The following is a 20,292-nucleotide window of genomic DNA, read 5'->3' on the forward strand; positions in this document are numbered from 1 at the left end:
CTTTTTGACAATCCGGCCTTTCCCCCAGCAATGAATAGATCTACGTTTTTGTGTTGGTCGCGACCTGATGAGGTGGTACTGGGTCAGGTGAGGGATAAACTTGCGGGGCTCTCCGATGTGCGGAGGTTGTGAGGCCCTGGTCAAACGGCGCCGCTGTCTTGGCTGGAGTTTCTGCAATTGCGGAGCTTCCTTCTCAGTATACCATTAGGGGCGCCGACGCCATTTGAGTCTCTGATGCTCCCTACCGAGGGTCCCTCTCATGTGGTTTCGGTGCTCTATGGCCTGGTCTTGAACTCACTTCCATCTACTACACTCAGCTTCATGGAGGCTTGGGAGAGGGACCTGGGGATCACCTTTTCTGAGGCGAATAGCTTAAAAATTTTCACTCTTGCACATAAGATGACAATGTCCAGTCAGTCGCAGGAGAGGAATTATAAATTGCTGACGCGCTGGTATAGATGTCCCACACTTCTCCATAGGATTAACCCGGAGACCCCGGATGCCTGTTGGAGATGTGGATCCGCCGCAGGCTCTATGCTTCATGTTTGGTGGTCCTGTGGTCTCCTGCAACCCTTCTGGAGCTCGGTGTTTGATGCCTTTCATCTGATGACTGGGGTTCGCCATGAGCCCTCCCCCCAAATTGCCCTACTGTCCCTGATTCCCAATTCGATAGCTTCGGTTAAAAAGGGAATTCTAAGATTCTGTTTAACGGCTGCCAGAGCGGTTATTCCTCGGCATTGGAGGTCCACTGAGGTTCCCTCCACGGAGGAATGGATATCTGAAATGGAGAGACTTCATCGTCTGGAGTCAATGGTGGCTGGTGGCGGTGGTGACGATGATGTTGCATGTGAACAGGGGCGCACCAGGTTCCTCTGGCAATCCTTCAAGGAGAGCGCGGGGTTGCTGAACTGGCTACGTACATATTCACAACCCTCAATACGTAGACACTGATGCTATTCGGTCCCCTTTAACCCTCTCCCTCCCTACTCCCCTTTTTTCCTATTCCACACCCCCCCTTTTTTTTTTTTTTCTCTCTCTTCTCTCTTTTTATCTTGCTTTCCTTCTTCTTCTATCTCTATAACTGCTTTTCTTACAGGTTATTTACATTGTTTATAAGGTTCATATCTGGAGATGTTTCTCAAGATAGCAAGCATGTATCCTATATATTCCAGAGTTCTTGTTTGGCTATAAGAGTGCTGCTTTTACAGAGATTTAATGTTTAGCCTTGGACATGGTAAATGGCTCTCTGTACTGCTTTTACTGTTTAAAGCTTCAATAAATATATTTACTGAAAAAGTCAAATGGTGCTCCTTCCCTTCCAAGCTCTGCCATGCGCCCAAACAGTGTTTTACCCCCACATATAGGGTATCAGCCTACTCAGGACAAATTGCAAAACAACTTTTGTGGTCCAATTTCTCCTGTTACCCGTAGGAAAATAAAAAATTGGGGGCAAAAATATCATTTTTGTGGGAAAAAATGTTTTTTTTTATTTTCACACCCGGGCGTTATAAACTTCTGTGAAGCACTTGGGGGTTCAAAGTGCTGTACACATCTAGATAAGTTCCTTGGGGGGTCTAGTTTCCAAAATGGGGTCACTTGTGGGGAGTTTCAATAGTTTAGGTACATCAGGGGCTCTCCAAGCGCACATGACACCCGCAGACCATTCCATCAAAGTCTGCTTTCCATAACGTCACTACTTCCCTTCTGAGCCCCGACGTGTGCACATACAGTAGTTTTCTCCCAAATATGAGGTATCAGCGTACTCAGGACAAATTGGACAACAAATTTTGGGGTCCATTTGCTCCTGATACCCTTGGGAAAATAAAAAAATTGGGGACTAAATGATCATGTTTGTGGAAAAAATACGATTTTTTTATTTTCATGCCCGGGCATTATAAACTTCTGTGAAGCCCTTGGGGGTTCAAAGTGCTCACCACACATCTAGATAAGTTCCTTAGGGTGTCTAGTTTCCAAAATGGGGTCACTTGGGGGGTTTCCACTGTTTAGGTACATCAGGGGCTCTCCAAAAACAACATGACACCCGCAGTCCATTCCATCAAAGTCTGCATTCCAAAACGTCACTACTTCCCTTCTGAGTCCTGACGTGTGCCCATACCCCATATGTGGAGAAAACTACTGTATGGGCACATGTCAGGGCTCGGAAGGGAAGTAGTGACATTTTGGAATGCAGACTTTGATGGAATGGACTGCGGATGTCATGTTGTTTTTGGAGAGCCCCTGATGTACCTAAACAGTGGAAAACCCCCCAAGTGACCCCATTTTGGAAACTAGACACCCTAAGGAACTTATCTAGATGTGTGGTGAGCACTTTGAACCCCCAAGGGCTTCACAGAAGTTTATAATGCCCGGGCATGAAAATAAAAAAATCATATTTTTTCCACAAACATGATCATTTAGTCCCCAATTTTTTTATTTTCCCAAGGGTATCAGGAGAAAATGGACCCCAAAAGTTGCTGTCCAATTTGTCCTGAGTACGCTGATACCCCATATGTGGAGAAAACTACTGTATCAGCATACACAGGACAAATTGGACAGCAACTTTTGGGGTCCAATTTCTCCTGGTACCCTTGGGAAAATAAAAAAAATTGATGACTAAAAGATCATGTTTGTTGAAAAAATACGATTTTTTTTATTTTCACGCCCGGGCGTTATAAACTTCTGTGAAGCACTGGGGGGTTCAAAGTGCTCACCACACATCTAGATAAGTTCCTTGGGGGGTCTAGTTTCCAAAATGGTGTCAATTGTGGGGGTTTTCACTGTTTTGGTACATCAGGGGCTTTCCAAACGCGACATGGTGTCCGATCTCAATTCCAGCCAAAAACATCAAATGGCGCTGCTTCCCTTCCGAGCTCTGCCATGCGTCCAAATAGTGGTTTACCCCCACATGTGGGGTATCAGCGTACTCAGGACAAATTGCACAATAACTTTTAGGGTCCTGTTACCCTTGGAAAAATAAGAATTGAGGGTGAAAAGATCATTTTCGTGGAAAAAATATTTTTTAATTGTACAACTGTACGTTATAAACTTCTTTGAAGCCCTTGGGGGTTGAAAGTGCTCACCACACATCTAGATAAGTTCTTTGGGGGGTCTAGTTTCCAAAATGGGGTCATTTGTGGGGGGTTTCCACTGTTTTGGTACATCAGGGGTTTTCCAATCGCAACATGGTGTCCGATCTCAATTCCAGCCAAAAAAGTCAAATCGCACTGCTTCCCTTCTGAGCGCTGCCATGCGCCCAAATAGTCATTTACACCCACATATGGGGTATCAGCATACTCAGGACAAATTGCACAATAATTTTTAGGGTCCTGTTACCCTTGGGAAAATAAAAATTGGGGGTGAAAAAAGCTTTTTTTGTAAAAAATATGATTTTTTAATTGTACCGCTGTACGTTATAAACTTCTGTGAAGCCCTTGTGGGTTCAAAGTTCTCACCACATAACTAGATAAGTTCCTTGTGGGGTCTAGTTTCCAAAATGGGGTCACTTGTGGGGGGTTTCCACTGTTTAGGTACATCAGGGGCTCTCCAAATGTGACATGGCGTCCGATCTGAATTCCAGCCAATTTTGCATTGAAAAAGTCAAACGGCGCTCCTTCCCTTCTGAGCTCTGCCATGCGCCGAAACAGTGGTTCCCCTCACATATCATGTATCAGCGTACTCAGGACAAATTGCACAATAACTTTTGCAGTCCAATTTCTCCTTTTACCCTTGGTAAAATAAAAAAAATTGAACCTGAAATATTTTTTTTGTGAAAAAAGTTAAATGTTCATTTTTTTTTAAATATTCAAAAAATTCTTGTGACACACCTGAAGGGTTAATAAACTTCTTGAATGTGGTTTTGAGCACCTTAAGGGGTGTAGTTTTTAGAATGGTGTCACTTTTGGGTATTTTCTATCATTTAGACCCCTCAAAGTGGCTTCAAATGTGATGTGGTCCGTAAAAATAAAATGGTGTTGCAAAAATGAGAAATCGCTGGTCAACTTTTAACCCTTATAACTTCCTAACAAAAAAAATTTTGGTTCCAAAATTGTGCTGATGTAAAGTAAAGATGTGGGAAATGTTACTTATTACGTTTTTTGTGCACCATATCTCTGTGATTTAAGGGCATAAAAAATCAAAGTTGGAAAATTGCAAAATTTTCAAAATTTTCGCCAAATTTCTGTTTTTTTCACAAATAAACGCAAGTTATTTGAACGAAATTTTACCACTGACATGAAGTACAATATGTCATGAGAAAACATTGACAGAACCATCTGGATCCATGGAAACGTTTCAGAGTTATTACCTCATAAAGGGACAGTGGTCAGAATTGTAAAAATTGGCCCGGTCATGAACGTGCAAACCACCCTTGGGGTTGAAGGGGTTAATGCATACCTGAAGCATACTGCTTTTTTGTGTAGCATCATGGGAAAGTTTCAGAAAATATGCTAAGAGAATTGTGGACTTGCACAAGTCTGGCTCACTCTTCCTTGGGGACAATTTCAAGGTACCTGAGGGTGCCTCGTTCATCTCTACAAACAATTATACACAAGTACAAAACAAGATGGGAATGTCCAGCAATCATACCACTCAGGAAGGACACGGGTTCTGTGTCCAGAGATAAACGTGCTTTGGTCTGACATGTGCATATCAACCCAAGGACAAAAGCAAAAGACTTTGTGAAGATGATGGTGGAAGCTGGTAAGATTGTGTCAATATCGACAGTGAAACGAGTACTGAAAAAATATGGGCTGAAAGGCCACTCTGCCAGGAAGAAGACATTTCTCCAAAATAAACATAAAAAAGCCAAATTAATGTTTGCAAATGCACACAGAAACAAAGACCTTATTTTTTGGAGACATGTCCTTTGGTTTGATGAAACTAAAATTGAACTTTTTAGGCATAATGACTATCATTACATTTTGAGGAAATAGGGAGAAGCTTGGAAGCCTAAGAACACTATCCCAACTATGAAACGTGGGCGTGGCAGCATCATGTTGTGGGGTTGTTTTGCTGCAGGAGGGACTGTTGCACTTCACAAAATAGAAGGCAGCATGAGAAAAGAAGATTATGTGGTAATACTGAAGCAACATCTCAAGGCATCAGCCAGGAAGTTAAAGCTTGGGCGGAAATGGGTCTACCAAATGGACAATGATCCGAAGCATACTGCCAAAATGATAGCAAAGTGGCTTAAGGATAACAAAGTCAATGTTTTGGAGTGACCATCACAAAGCCCTGATCTCAATCCAATTGAAAATTTATGGGCAAAGCTTGAAAGGCAGGTGCGAGCAGGGCGACCTACTAACCTGGATCAGGGGAAGGAATTTTTTTCCCTATGGAGAAAATTGGCTTCTACTCTGTGGGTTTTTTGCCTTCCCCAAGATCAACAATGCAGAACAGCTGCACTAAAAATAGGCTGAACTAGATGGACATAAGGTCTTCCTTCAGCCTTCAAAACTATGTTACTATGTAGTTATACCAGTTTTGTCAGGAGGAATGGGCCCAAATTCCAACCAAGTATTGTGAGAATCTTGTGAAAGGATATCCCAAACATTTGACCCAAGTCATTCAGTTTAAGGACAATGGTACCAAATACTAATGAAATGTATGTAAATTTTTGACTTTGCAGTAACTAATAAAAATGCCTTAAAACATTCTCTCTCTCTCTGATTATTCTATGTTCAGTAGGAAATGAGGATTATCCCCGCGCTGCCGCAATTGATAAATTCCAGGAGTAGTTAAGGGATTCAATGTGGTTTATTCAACGCGTTTTGGGGTTCAAGTGACCCTTCTTGAGGACATATCACATACAATGATTCGAATTGATTTTGAGCAGTCTATATGATTAATACCATAAACTGACACCATTCTAAAAACATCACCCCTCAAGGGGCTCAAAACCACATTTCAGAAGTTTATTAATCCTTCAGGTACTTCACAGTAATTTTTGGTATGTGGAAAAAATAAACATTTAACTTTTGTCACAAAAATTTTACTTTAGAACCAAATTTTTTTTTATTGTCGCAAGCTGAAGATATGGATGAACTCTTTATGCATCAAATTGCCAAATTCTCCAAAAAATATGACATAGTTGTCATGGGAGATTTCAACTATCCAGACATTTGTTGGGAATCTCTCTCAGGCAAAACTAACAGGTCAAGGAAATTCTTATCCTCTCTTGCTGACAACTTTATCTTCCAAAAGGTAGGGGAGAAAACAAGGGGAACTGCTACCTTGGATCTAATCCTTATAAACAGGGAGGAAATGGTTGAGGAGGTAAAAGTGGCTGGGACCCTAGGAGGTAGCGACCATGCTATTTTAGAATTTTGGATAACTAGAGGAGGAAGACCTGTGAAGACTCAGACGTCAAGGTTAGATTTCAGAAAGTCAGATTTTAAGGGATTCAGAAAGAGAATTGGAGGGATCCAATGGCTGGATATCCTTAAGGACAAAAATGTCCAGGAAGGATGGGAAATCTTGAAAAATGAAATTCTCACAGCACAATTGTTAACAATTCCGAAAAGAGGGAAGAATAGGAAGCATTTAAGGAAACCAGGATGGATGAACACAGAACTTAAGCACATGCTAAAAAGGAAGAAAAAAATGTTTATAAAATGGAAAGAGGGAGGCATATCTAAAGAAGAATATAATGCTGTCTGCAGAACCTGCAGGGCACAAATCAGATTATCTAAAGCTGAAAATGAATTGAGGCTTGCAAGAGATGTCAAAAGCAATAATAAAGGATTTTGGGGATATGTCAAAAGTAAAAGAAAAGTCAAAGATGCTATAGGATTTTTACAGGATGAAAATGATGAAATGGTAAGACAGGATGTTGAGAAGGCCGAACTTTTAAATTCCTATTTTGCATCTGTTTTCTCTCAGAAAGGAAATGTAACATCAACTGTTCTTCACTGTCCTATTAAGGGAATAGAAGAATTCAGGATATCAATAAACAGAAAGATAGTTAGGAAACACTTAGCTAACCTAAATGAATTCAAGTCTCCGGGTCCAGATGAATTACACCCCAGAGTACTGAAGGAGATAGCAGAAGAAATTTTTGAACCCCTCTCCATAATCTTTGAAAATTCTTGGAGAACACGAGAAGTCCCAGAAGACTGGAGAAGAGCAAATGTTGTTCCTATCTTCAAAAAGGGGAAGAAGGTGGACCCAGGCAACTATAGGCCGGTGAGTCTGACTTCTATACCAGGAAAGATCTTTGAACAAATTATTAAACAACATGTATGTCAGTACCTGGATAAGAATGAAGTGATTAAACAGAGTCAGCATGGGTTTGTAACTAATAAGTCATGTCAGACTAACTTAATTTCCTTCTATGACGGAATCACTGATTGGGTGGATCAAGGAAATGCTGTAGATATAGTATATCTTGACTTCAGCAAAGCATTTGACAAAGTATCTCATACAATCCTTATTGAAAAAATGACTAAGTATGGAATGGACAAGGCAACTGTTAGGTGGATTCATAACTGGCTTAGTGATCGGACCCAAAGAGTGGTCGTAAATGGCTGCACATCCAGTTGGAAGAATGTCTCAAGTGGGGTACCACAGGGCTCTGTCCTGGGCCCTGTATTGTTCAACATCTTTATCAATGATTTAAATGAAGGAATTGAGGGTAAACTGATTAAATTTGCTGATGACACAAAGCTAGGAGGGATAGCTAATACTAGAGAAGAGAGAGGATTCAAAAAGATATAAATAAACTGGAGAAGTGGGCAGCAACTAACAGAATGGTTTTTAACAGGGAAAAATGCAAAGTACTACATCTGGGCAATAAAAATGAAAAAAGCATATACAGAATGGGAGGAATAGGGCTAAGCAACAGCACATGTGAAAAAGACTTGGGTATACTAATAGATAACAGACTAAATATGAGTCAACAGTGTGATGCAGCAGCAAAAAAGGCAAATGCAATTCTAGGATGTATTAACAGAAGCATACAGTCTAGATCACGTGAAGTCATTATTTCCCTCTACTCCTCTTTGGTCAGACCTCATCTGGAATATTGTGTCCAGTTTTGGGCACCACATTTTAAAAAAGACATCAACAAACTGGAGCAAGTTCAGAAAAGAGCGACCAGAATGGTGACTGGTCTGCAAACCCTGTCTTATGAGGAAAGGTTGCAGGATTTGGGAATGTTTAGTTTGCAAAAGAGAAGACTGAGAGGAGACTTAATAGCTGTCTACAAATATCTAAAAGGCTGTCACATTGTAGAAGGATCAACTTTATTCTCATTTGCACAAGGAAAGACTAGAAGCAATGGGATGAAACTGAATGGGAGGAGACACAGATTAGATATTAGGAAAAACTTTTTGACAGTTAGAGTGATCAATGAGTGGAACAAGCTGCCACGAGAAGTGGTGAGTTCTCCTTCAATGGAAGTCTTCAAACAGAGGCTGGACAGACATCTGACTGGGATGATTTAGCGAATCCTGCTTTGAGCAGGGGGTTGGACCAGATGGCCCAGGAGGTCCCTTCCAACTCTACGATTCTATGATCTAGGATTCTATGATTAACAGAGAAAATGGCCCCCAAAATTTGTTGTGCAATTCCTCCTGCGCATGCCTGCCGATACCCCAAATGTGGGGGAAAACCACTGTTTGGGCGCATGGCAGAGCTCAGAAGGGAAGGAGCGCCATTTGACTTTTTGAATGCTAAATTTGTTGGAACAGTTAGCGAACACCATGTCGTGTTTGGAAAGCCCCTGATATGCCTGAAAATCACCGACAAGTGACACTATTTTGGAAACTAGACCCCTAAGGAAACTTATCTAGATGTATGGTGAGCACATTGAACCCCCAGGTCCTTCACAGGAGTTTATAATGTTGAGCCGTGGAAATAAAAAGATCATATTTTCCCCACAAAAATGTTTTTAGCCCCAAATTTTGATAAAGGTAACAGGAGAAATTGAACCATACAATTTGTTGAGCAATTTCTCCTGAGTACACCAATACCCCATATGAGGGAGAAAACTACTGTTTGGGCACACGGCAGGGTTCGGAAGGGAAGAAGTTTAATTTCACTTTTTGAAAGCAAAATTTGCTGGAATCATTAGCAGACACCATGTGCCGTTTGGAGAGCCCCTGATGTGCGTAAAAACTGGAAAATCCCCCACGCAAGTGACACCATTTTGGAAACTAAACCCCTCAAGGAATGTATTTAGATGTGTGGTGAGCACTTTGAAACCCCAGGTGCTTCACAGAAGTTTATAATGTTGAGCCGTGAAAATAAAAAAATCACATTGTCCCTTCAAAAATGTTATTTTAGCCCTATTTTTTTTATTTTAACAAGGGAAATTGCACCATACAATTTGTTGTGCAATTTCTTCTGAATACGCTGATACTCCATATGTGTTGGAAAACTATTTTTGAGGCATAGTGGCTCAGAAGGGAAGAAGTGCCATATTGGAATTCAAATTTTGCTGGAATGGTTTGAGATTGCCATGTCACATTGGCAGAACCCCTGAGCGGCCAAAACCCCAGAAACCCATCATATGTGAACTCATTTTACAAACTTTGCTCCCCAATGAATTCAAATAGGAATGAAGTGATCATATTGACACCACATGTGTCTCAAAGAATTTTATACCATTAAGCGGTGAATAAAGAAAACATTACATTTTTACCACTAAAATGTTGCTTTAGCCCCAAGTTTTTAATTATTCTAAGGGTTAGGAGAAATTTTTACAACAAAGTGAAGTTTTGTTAAAGACATCTCAAGTTGTTACATTCAATTGGATAGGAAGTCCTTGCTAGAGTAGTTATTACCGTATTACACTCTGCAAAGTAAAGCAATACAAATGTATTAGCATAAAGCCTATGTGATTGTTGTACATGAAAATCATCCTATGTAAGTCTCAATTATTATTTCACTAGAAATACAAGATTGAAATCTATACCTCTTTATGTTGCTACTAAAAAAGCAAACCACAAAATTATCTTCAATGGATCATACACAGCGATCCCATTAAATTTTTTGTACCCAAACCTCAGTAAACATATATGTATGTAGTGCAGTGTGAGACCACGTTCAGACGTTTAGTGTTTGTTCTGTATTTTACATCAGTATCTGTAAGCCAAAACCAGGAGTGGGTGATAAATAGAGAAGTGGCGATGTGTTTCTATTATACTTTTCCTCTGATTGTCCCACTCCTGGTTTTGGCTTACAAATACAGTACTGATGTAAAACACTGGCCAAATACTGAGTGTGTGAAATTGGCCTTGGTGTATTAACCCCTTCCTGACATCCGACGGTATATCCCGTCCATGAGACCTGGGCCCCTATGCCCATGGACGGGATAGTACGTCGGGCGCAATCAGCGGCGCCCACGTGGTGAGTGCCGCTGATCGCAGCCGGGTGTCAGCTGATTATCACAGCTGACACCCGGCACAATGTGTCAGGGGCGGTCACGGACCGCCCCCGACACGTTAACCCCTTGCACACCGCGATCAAACATGATCGTGGTGTACCGGGAGTTAAAAGGAAGCATCGGCAGGGAGGGGGCTCCCTCCGTGCTTCCCTGAGCCCCCCACGGCAGCGCAATATGCAGCGCTGCTGCGGGGGACTCCTTTCCTCCAGGCCCCCGAATCCAAGATGGCGATGGGGCCTTCGGGGGCCTGAGGAAGCTGGCTTCCTCAGTGCCTGCAAAGCGCAGGCATGAGGAAGCCTTCTGCAGTGCCTGTGTCAGATCGCTGATCTGTCACAGTGATCTGTGATGTGACAGATCAGCGATCTGTCACAGGACAGTGATTTCCCACCTGGGACTATTTAATAAAGTAAAAAAAAAAATAAAAAAAAGTGTAAAAATAATTAAAAAAAAATCGCCAAATAAATTAGGAAAAAAAAAAAAATATTCCCCCAATAAATCCATTTTTTGGAAATAATAAAAAAAAAAAAAACAATAAAAGTACACATATTAGGTATCGCCGCGTCCGTAACGACCCGCCCTATAAAACTGTCCCATTAGTTAACCCCTTTAGCGAACCCCTTAAAAAATAAAAATAAAAAACGAAGCAAAAAATAATGATTTATTATCATACTGCCAAACAAAAAGTGTAATAACGGGCGATCAAAAAGACGCATATAAATATCCATGGTACCTCTGAAAATGTCATCTTGTCCTGCAAAAAACGAGCCACCACACAGCATCATCAGCGAAAAAATAAAAAAGTTATAGCTCGCAGAATAAAGCGATGCAAAAATAATTATTTTTTATATAACATAGTTTTCATTGCATAAAACCGACAAAAACATAAAAAAAGACCTAAATGAGGTATCGCTGTAACCGTACTGACCCGAAGAATAAAACCGCTTTATCAATTTTACCGCACGCGGAACGGTGTAAACGCACCCCCCCAAAAGAAATTCATGAAACGCTGGTTTTTCTTCATTCTGCATCCCAAAAATCGGAATAAAAAGCGATCAAAAAATTTCACGTGCCCGAAAATGGTACCAATAAAACCGTCAACTCGTCCCGCAAAAAATAAGACCTCACATGACCCGGTGGGTCAAAATACGGAAAAATTATAGCTCTCAATATGTGGTGATGCAAAAACTATTTTTACAATAAAAAGCGTCTTTTAGCGTGCGACAGCTGCCAAAAATAAAAACCGCCATAAATAGTAAATCAAACCCCCCGTTATCACCCCCTTAGTTAGGGAAAAATAATAAAATAAAAAAAATGTATTTATTTCCATTTTTCCATTAGGGTTAGGGCTAGGGTTAGGGCTAGGGGTGTGTTGGGGTAGGGTTAGGGCTAGGGTTAGGGTTAGGGTAGGGTTAGGGTTAGGGCTAGGGTTAGGGTTAGGGCTAGGGTTAGGGCTAGGGTTAGGGTTAGGGCTAGGGGCATGTTGGGGTTCGGGTTGGAGTTAGAATTGGGGGTTTCCACTGTTTGGGCACATCAGGGGCTCTCCAAATGCAACATGGCGTCTGATCTCAATTCCAGCCAATTCTGAGTTGAAAAAGTCAAATGGTGCTCCTTCCCTTCCAAGCTCTGCCATGCGCCCAAACAGTGTTTTACCCCCACATGTAGGGTATCAGCCTACTCAGGACAAATTGCAAAACAATTTTTGGGGTCCAATTTCTCCTGTTACCCTTAGGAAAATAAAAAATTGGGGGCAAAAATATCATTTTTGTGGAAAAAAATGATTTTTTTATTTTCACGTCCGAGTGTTATAAACTTCTGTGAAGCACTTGGGGGTTCAAAGTGCTCACCACACATCTAGATAAGTTCCGTGGGGGGTCTAGTGTCCAAAATGGGGTCACTTGTGGGGAGTTTCAATAGTTTAGGTACATCAGGGGCTCTCCAAACGCACATGACACCCGCAGACCATTCCATCAAAGTCTGCATTCCAAAACATCACTACTTCCCTTCCGAGCCCCGACGTGTGCCCATACAGTAGTTTTCTCCCACATATGGGGTATCAGCATACTCAGGACAAATTGGACAACAACTTTTAAGGTCCAATATCTCCTGGTACCCTTGGGAAAATAAAAAAATGGTGACTAAAAGATCATGTTTGTGGAAAAAATACAAATTTTTTATTTTCACGCCCGGGCGTTATAAACTTCTGTGAAGCACTGGGGGGTTCAAAGTGCTCACCACACATCTAGATAAGTTCCTTGGGGGGTCTAGTTTACAAAATGGTGTCATTTGTGGGGGGTTTCCACTGTTTAGGTACATTAGGGGCTCTCCAAAGGCAACATGACACCCGCAGACCATTCCATCAAAGTCTGCATTCCAAAACGTCACTACTTCCCTTCCGAGCCCCGACGTGTGCCCATACAGTAGTTTTCTCCCACATATGGGGTATCAGCATACTCAGGACAAATTGGACAACAACTTTTGGGGTCCAATTTCTCCTGGTACCCTTGGGAAAATAAAAAAATGGTGACTAAAAGATCATGTTTGTGGAAAAAATACGAATTTTTTATTTTCACGCCCGGGCGTTATAAACTTCTGTGAAGCACTGGGGGGGTCAAAGTGCTCACCACACATCTAGATAAGTTCCTTAGGGGGTCTAGTTTCCAAAATGGTGTCATTTGTGGGGAGTTTCCACTGTTTTGGTACATCAGGAGTTTTCCAAACGCGACATGGTGTCCGATCTCAATTCCAGCCAAAAACGTCAAATGGCGCTGCTTCCCTTCCGAGCTCTGCCATGCGCCCAAATAGTGGTTTACCCCCACATGTGGGGTATCAGCGTACTCAGGACAAATTGCACAATAACTTTTAGGGTCCTGTTACCCTTGGAAAAATAAGAATTGAGGGTGAAAAGATCATTTTTGTGGAAAAAATATGATTTTTTAATTGTATGGCTTTATGTTATAAACTTCTGTGAAGCCCATGGGGGTTCAAAGTTCTCACCACACATCTAGATAAGTTCCTTAGGGGGTCTAGTTTCCAAAATGGTGTCATTTGTGGGGGGTTTCCACTGTTTTGGTAATCAGGGGTTTTCCAAACGCGACATGGTGTCCGATCTCAATTCCAGCCAAAAACGTCAAATGGCGCTGCTTCCCTTCCGAGCTCTGCCATGCGCCCAAATAGTGGTTTACCCCCACATGTGGGGTATCAGCGTACTCAGGACAAATTGTACAATAACTTTTAGGGTCCTGTTACCCTTGGGAAAATAAAAATTGGGGTGAAAAGATCATTTTTGTGGAAAAAATATGATTTTTTAATTGTACCGCTGTACGTTATAAACTTTTCTAAAGCCCTTGTGGGTTCAAAGTTCTCACCACATATCTAGATAAGTTCCTTGGGGGGTCTAGTTTCCAAAATGGGGTCACTTGTAGGGGGTTTCCACTGTTTAGGTACATCAGGGACTCTCCAAACGTGACATGGCGTCCAATCTGAATTCCAGCCAATTTTGCATTGAAAAAGTCAAACGGCGCTCCTTCCATTCTGAGCTCTGCCATGCGCCGAAACAGTCGTTCCCCCCACATATCAGGTATCTTTGTACTCAGGACAAATTGCACAATAACTTTTGCAGTCCAATTTCTCCTGTTACCCTTGGTAAAATAAAAAAAATTGAACCTGAATTATTTTTTTTATGAAAAAAAGTTAGATGTTCATTTTTTTTTAAATATTCAAAAAAATTCCTGTGACGCACCTAATGGGTTAATAAACTTCTTGAATGTGGTTTTGAGCACCTTATGGGGTGCAGTTTTTAGAATGGTGTCACTTTTGGGTATTTTCTATCATATAGACCCCTCAAAGTGGCTTCAAATGTGATGTGGTCCTAAAAATAAAATGGTGTTGTAAAAATGAGAAATCGCTGGTCAACTTTTAACCCTTATAACTTCCTAACAAAAAAAAATTTTGGTTCCAAAATTGTGCTGATGTAAAGTAAACATGTGGGAAATGTTAGTTATCAAGTTTTTTGTGTGCCGTATCTCTGTGATTTAAGGGCATAAAAATTCAAAGTTGGAAAATTGCGAAATTTTCAAAATTTTCGCCAAATTTCTGTTTTTCTCACAAATAAACGCAAGTTATTTGAATGAAATTTTACCACTAACATGAAGTACAATATGTCACGAGAAAACAATGTCAGAATCACCGGGATCCATGGAAGCGTTCCAGAGTTATGACCTCATAAAGGCACAGTGGTCAGAATTGTAAAAATTGGCCCGGTCATGAACGTGCAAACCACCCTTGGGGGTGAAGGGGTTAATGAGCTTACTGATCGTCAACTTTCCCAAACACTGCTCCAGACACCTTCTTGGTCTTGTGACTTCTATTCCGACTCGCCGGATCACACTAGGGTCTTTGTATAAGCTAGAAGTCAAATTTACAATGTAAAACTATAGGACATCAGAGTGAAGCTAAATAGACTTACATTGTAAAAACAACTTCCGGTTCAAAACACTGGTGTGAGAAGAGGAGCGGAGCAGGGCTGGGAATCGGGGAACACGGCGATATTTCTGTACTTACTCTCCAGTACATATACTGTACATTTACACAGGTTGAAGGCATGAAAAGCTTCTTGGGACTGTTTATTTAAGTGGAAAAGCGTTGGAAAACTCTAATAAATGAGTCACAATGAGCACGACTCTGAAGCTCAGATCACTTTTTCCAACACATTTGTACATCTTATAAAAAGCAGCACAAGGAAGCTCTATATATAGGATCTAGCCTATATGCCATATTCCAGTGCATGTGTGCCACAGAACCCGTCTAAATGCATTAAGAAATCTGCTCGATGCATCAAACATTATGCTGTAATTCCCGACTCAGTGCTTTCTCTGAGGCTTCATTAGAACCATTCACATTGGAGAAGTAGTGATATGTAATATATTGGTCTATCAGACTCACATTGTAATTTCTCATATATACTAAGTTTGCGTTTGGGACCAAGAAAAGTTGTTTCGAGATCATGGTAAATTAAGTTTATTCATTAAGAAGATATGATGTAAGGATCCGAACTCTGGAGCATCATCCAAAGACACAGATTTCTGCCTCGAGTCACTGGCTTTGAATAATAATTTAAGAAGTGATTAGTGAACATTTCCATCGCTCAGATGAGTAAGGTGATTCTGTCCCAGTCCAACTCTTCTGCTTTTGCATCTCTGCATGCTCTTGTGAATGAATTTCTTGATTTATTTTGATATTTGTTGCCCACAGTGAACTGTTTATATGTTATCATTTTGAGTGTATTTGCACTAATGCGAAAATGTGGCGTTACACAAAACAGATGGGAACATCCTGACATAATCTGAAGTGAAGTGTGTGTTGACCCAGGCTAAGTAGCGAAAGTCCAAGTCAAGAGTAATCAACTTGGATTTATTAAATGAACTTGATGAAACAGGAGATGACAGAAGTTAATTAGCTTGGCACCCCTGTAGCCACATGTATTATATATACAAAGGCGTCCATTTACACCACGTTTCAAACAATAGTATGTTAGGAAACTGATTTGATTTCAGTGCAATAGATTCAGGTTAGTAATCAGCAATGCAAACATATTTTATACTTACAGGAACCTATCAGTCAATGAATTGTGCCTTTCAGAAATGTATGCATATAATAACTGTAGATTATGAGCTTGGTTACTCTGCAAAGTATAAATAGAATGATATCCATAATTAAAGTGCCATTTTCCCTTTCAGCTATTTGCCCTTTACATTAAGTAGCAATGGCCATAATCTCAATTCTGCTAGCTTAAAGGGTTGTCCCCTTGTAAAAAAAAATCAAGTATTTCAACTAAAATTATATAAAACTGAGCATTGCAGTAACCTCATGTGATGTCCGCAGGGGCGTAACTACAAAGTTATGGTCCCTAGTGCGAACTTTCAAATGGCCCCCATGCCAAAATATTTTCCATCCAAATTCACATTTTCCCTATTCATTTTGCACACTATAGTTTTGTTGCAATACTGTATAGTCTGACCAAATACTGCCCTGCACTCACTGAGAAAAATGATTTTAGAACTTACCGTATATACTCGAGTATAAGCCGACCCGAGTATAAATCGACCCCCCTAATTTTGCCACAAAAAAATAGGAAAACTTATCGATTCGTGTATAAGCCTATGGTGGAAAATACAGCAGCTACTGGTAAATTTCAAAAATAAAAATAGATACCAATAAAAGTAAAATTAATTGAGACATCAGTAGGTTTAATGTTTTTGAATAGCCATATTGAATCAGGAGCTCCATACAGTTCATGATGGCCCCATAAGATGCTCCATACAAAATACACCCCATCTAATGCTGCTAATGCTGCACAAAGGTTAATAATGGCCCCTTAAGATGCTCCATAGAATATGCCCCATATGCTGCTCCCTAAAGGTTATGGCCCCATAAGATGCTCCATAGATTATGCCCCATATGCTACCCCATAAGATGCTCCCTCTGACTCTCTTCCTTGTAACAGATGTGGTATTTGGTTACTGCCCCCTGTAATATCTAGCAATCAGTTAAGTCTTTATGGGAAATGTTTCTTTTTAGTTTTATAAAGTTCTTTTTTCTTAATGAATTTTTATTATCTTATTTTAAATGAATTGTAATTCCACTATGAATATCTAGTAACTGGTTGGTATATTCAATTATATCTCAGGAAATTATCACACATGTAATATACAAATTTATATCTTTAAAATAATCTTATTTATACATCCACATCAAATTTTTTTGATTCTTTGAGATTTTTTACACACATATTTTTTATATATATATTTTTTGATTAATATTTTTTAATAAATATTTTCCTTTTTAATGATGGTAATCTCAATTTTCTATGCATCATTCACATATTTTTTCTGGACCAGATCCTCTCATTCTGGAAATTTAGTCCATGTGTCTAATGCCTCTGTGAATTTCTCATTTTTTCTTTTCTTTTCTGGTGGGTTCGTTCCCCTATCTTTGCTGGTTTCTTTGTCTTTTTTCTTCTCGTTTTTTTTTTTAACTTCTTCTGTATTAATGCACCTATAAATAAGACTATATGATTATAATTTTATATCAGTTTTTTTTATTATTTAACGTATTATATATACTATGCTATGACTGTCATGTGCTGTACCATGTGTCGGACTCTTGAACTTTGACACTGCCTGACGTGTGATTTCCCTTTTTGGCGCCAGATTTGAATGTTGAATCTATTTAACACTGCTCTTCTGTTTGGGTCCATATGACCCGAAATGAAATTTGAGACCCTGCAGATTATGCAACCCGTGTAACCTTTTTCTGAAATAAAAAACAAAAAAACTAAGTTTGAGTTTCACTTTTCATTTGCTTTTGATCCTCCTTGTTTACATACAGTTTAATAATGAAATAGGTATTCAAATAAACACTTACTGTAGCTAAAATCATCATTTTAATAGGTCGGGTCATATTGACCCGAAATGGTACTAGTGTATAGTAAGTGTGAACAGAATAGCAGGGATTTAAACAGTATGTGATATTATTGTACACCTATAGCCCTTCTGAAGAAGACGTCCTATTGACTTCCAAATGCGTTGAGAGAATAATCCATCATCTTTGTATGTATAGGTATTTGCTGTATTAAAAATTTTCAACATGGATTTTTAATTCTTTTTGTAGTTGTCCAATAAAATCGTCCTATTTTAGCCGCTTTGCCTTGAGCCGGAAATTTTTTTTTTGTGTTCTAATAAGTTCAGTGGCAACTCACCATTATCCGTGATGGGCGTTAGCTGGCTTGGGGAACAAGCAGACTGGTACGCTGACTATGTTTTTTTACTTCTCTGTGATCCATCATCTTTATCCTAAATTGTGTGGACCGAATTTTTGTACAGCAGCGCGGGTGTCATACACGAATTTCTCAATTTTTAATACTATGACTTGATCACGAGTTTGACCAGTGGACCTGCAACAGCTGTCAACTCTGACGAGTTTCCATGCGCTAACGTTAAGATACATCAGGTGAGTGCAATCTGATTGTGCACCCTATTTTATCCATCGTAAAAGACCTTATTCGTGCTTTCTCTCCTACAGTATTCCCTATTACATAAAATACATAATATGTAACATTTCCCACATGTTTACTTTACATCAGCACAATTTTGGAACCAAGTTTTTTTTGTTACGAAGTTTTAAGGGTTAAAATTTAAACAGCGATTTCTCATTTTTACACCATTTTTTTAGGGACAACATCACATTTGAAGTCACTTTGAGGGGTCTATATGATAGAAAATACCCAAAAGTGACACCATTCTAGAAACTGCTTCACAGGAATTTTTGGAATGTTTAAAAAAAAATGAACATTTAACTTTTTTCACAAAAAAATTACTTCAGATCCAATTTTTTTTATTTTCCCAAAGGTAACAGGTGAAATTGTACCCCAAAAGTAGATGTGCAATTTGTCCTGAGTATGGTGATACTCCATATGTGGGAGTAAACCACTGTTTGGGCGTATGGCATAGCTCGGAAGAGAAGGAGCGCCGTTTTACTTTTTCAATGCAAAATTGGCTGGAATTATGATCGGGTGCCATGTTGCGTTTGGAGAGCCCCTGATGTGCCTAAACAGTGGAAAAACCCCACAAGTACACCATTTTGGAAAGTAGACCCCCTAAGGAACTTAGCTAGATGTGTGGTGAGCACTTTGAACCCCCAAGTGCTTCACAGATTTTTATAACGTAGAGCCGTAAAAATAAAAAATCATATTTTTTTTTTCACAAAAATGATATTTTTGCCCCCAATATTTTTATTTTCCCAAGGGTAACAGGAGAAATTGGACCCCAAGGGTTGTTGTGCAATTTGTCCTGAGTGTGCTGATACCCCATATGTGGGGGTGAACCACTGTTTGGGCACATGGCAGAGCTCAGAAGAAGCGCCAGATTTTACTGTTATGGTTTGCATGTGCCATGACCCACTGGGAGAGCCCATGAGGTGCCAAAAACAGCAGAACACCCCATAACTGACCCCATTTTACAAATTACACATCACAATGAATTCATCTAGGGGTGCCGTGATCATATTGACACCATGGGTGTGTCACACAATTTTATACCATTGAGCAGTGAACACAAAATTATATTTTTCCACCAAAATTTTGTTTTAGTCAAAGATTCACACAAGAAGTGGGTAAAAATGGCAACAAAATTTGTCCCACAATTTCTACTGAACGTGGCAATACCCCTTATGTTGCTGTACAATGCTACTTAGTCATGCGGAGAGACTTGGGTGGAACGGAGTGCTATTTTCCTATTCAAGTGAATGGTTCTGTGCACATGTCAGTGTGTTTTCACAGACCGTGTGTCTGTGGGCAAAACGCGCTGACAGCACTTGCCACAAAACATCTAGCACATGTCCATACGCAAAACACACATGGCTGCCATCCATGTGACACGCATCGGTGCCGGGGAAGAAGCGTTACAGTAAGCGCTGTTCCCCGGCGCCGGGGGCTGAACACGGCTCTCATCATTCTCCCCTGCTCTGCCAGCGATCGGCGCAAGCAGGGAAGAATGATGAGAGCCGTGTTCTGCACCCGGCGCTGGGGAACAGCGCTTAGTGTATCGCTTTTTCCCTGGCGCCCGTCCTTGTGGTACTGATGCAGCACACGCATGCCACACATGTGCCGCAAGTATTACACACACAGACACTGACATCTCTGATACCGGAAATATCAGGATGTTGTAGGGTCAGTAGGCCGGGCTGGGGAGGTGGTCCCTCTGTATACCACGTAGTGACGTACAGACATAAGATGGAGGCAAGTTTCGGGTGCAACAGGTCCAAGTTTATTCTCTCGCCGTCCACACGACGGCCTCACAGCACACCACAATACTCTTCAAGGCTCTCCGGTTGCAGAACACATCGACGTATCG

The sequence above is a fragment of the Dendrobates tinctorius genome, unplaced genomic scaffold (genome assembly GCF_039654945.1).
Source record: "Dendrobates tinctorius isolate UK_male_01 unplaced genomic scaffold, ASM3965494v1 ptg000016l, whole genome shotgun sequence".
In the NCBI taxonomy this organism is placed as follows: domain Eukaryota; kingdom Metazoa; phylum Chordata; class Amphibia; order Anura; family Dendrobatidae; genus Dendrobates; species Dendrobates tinctorius.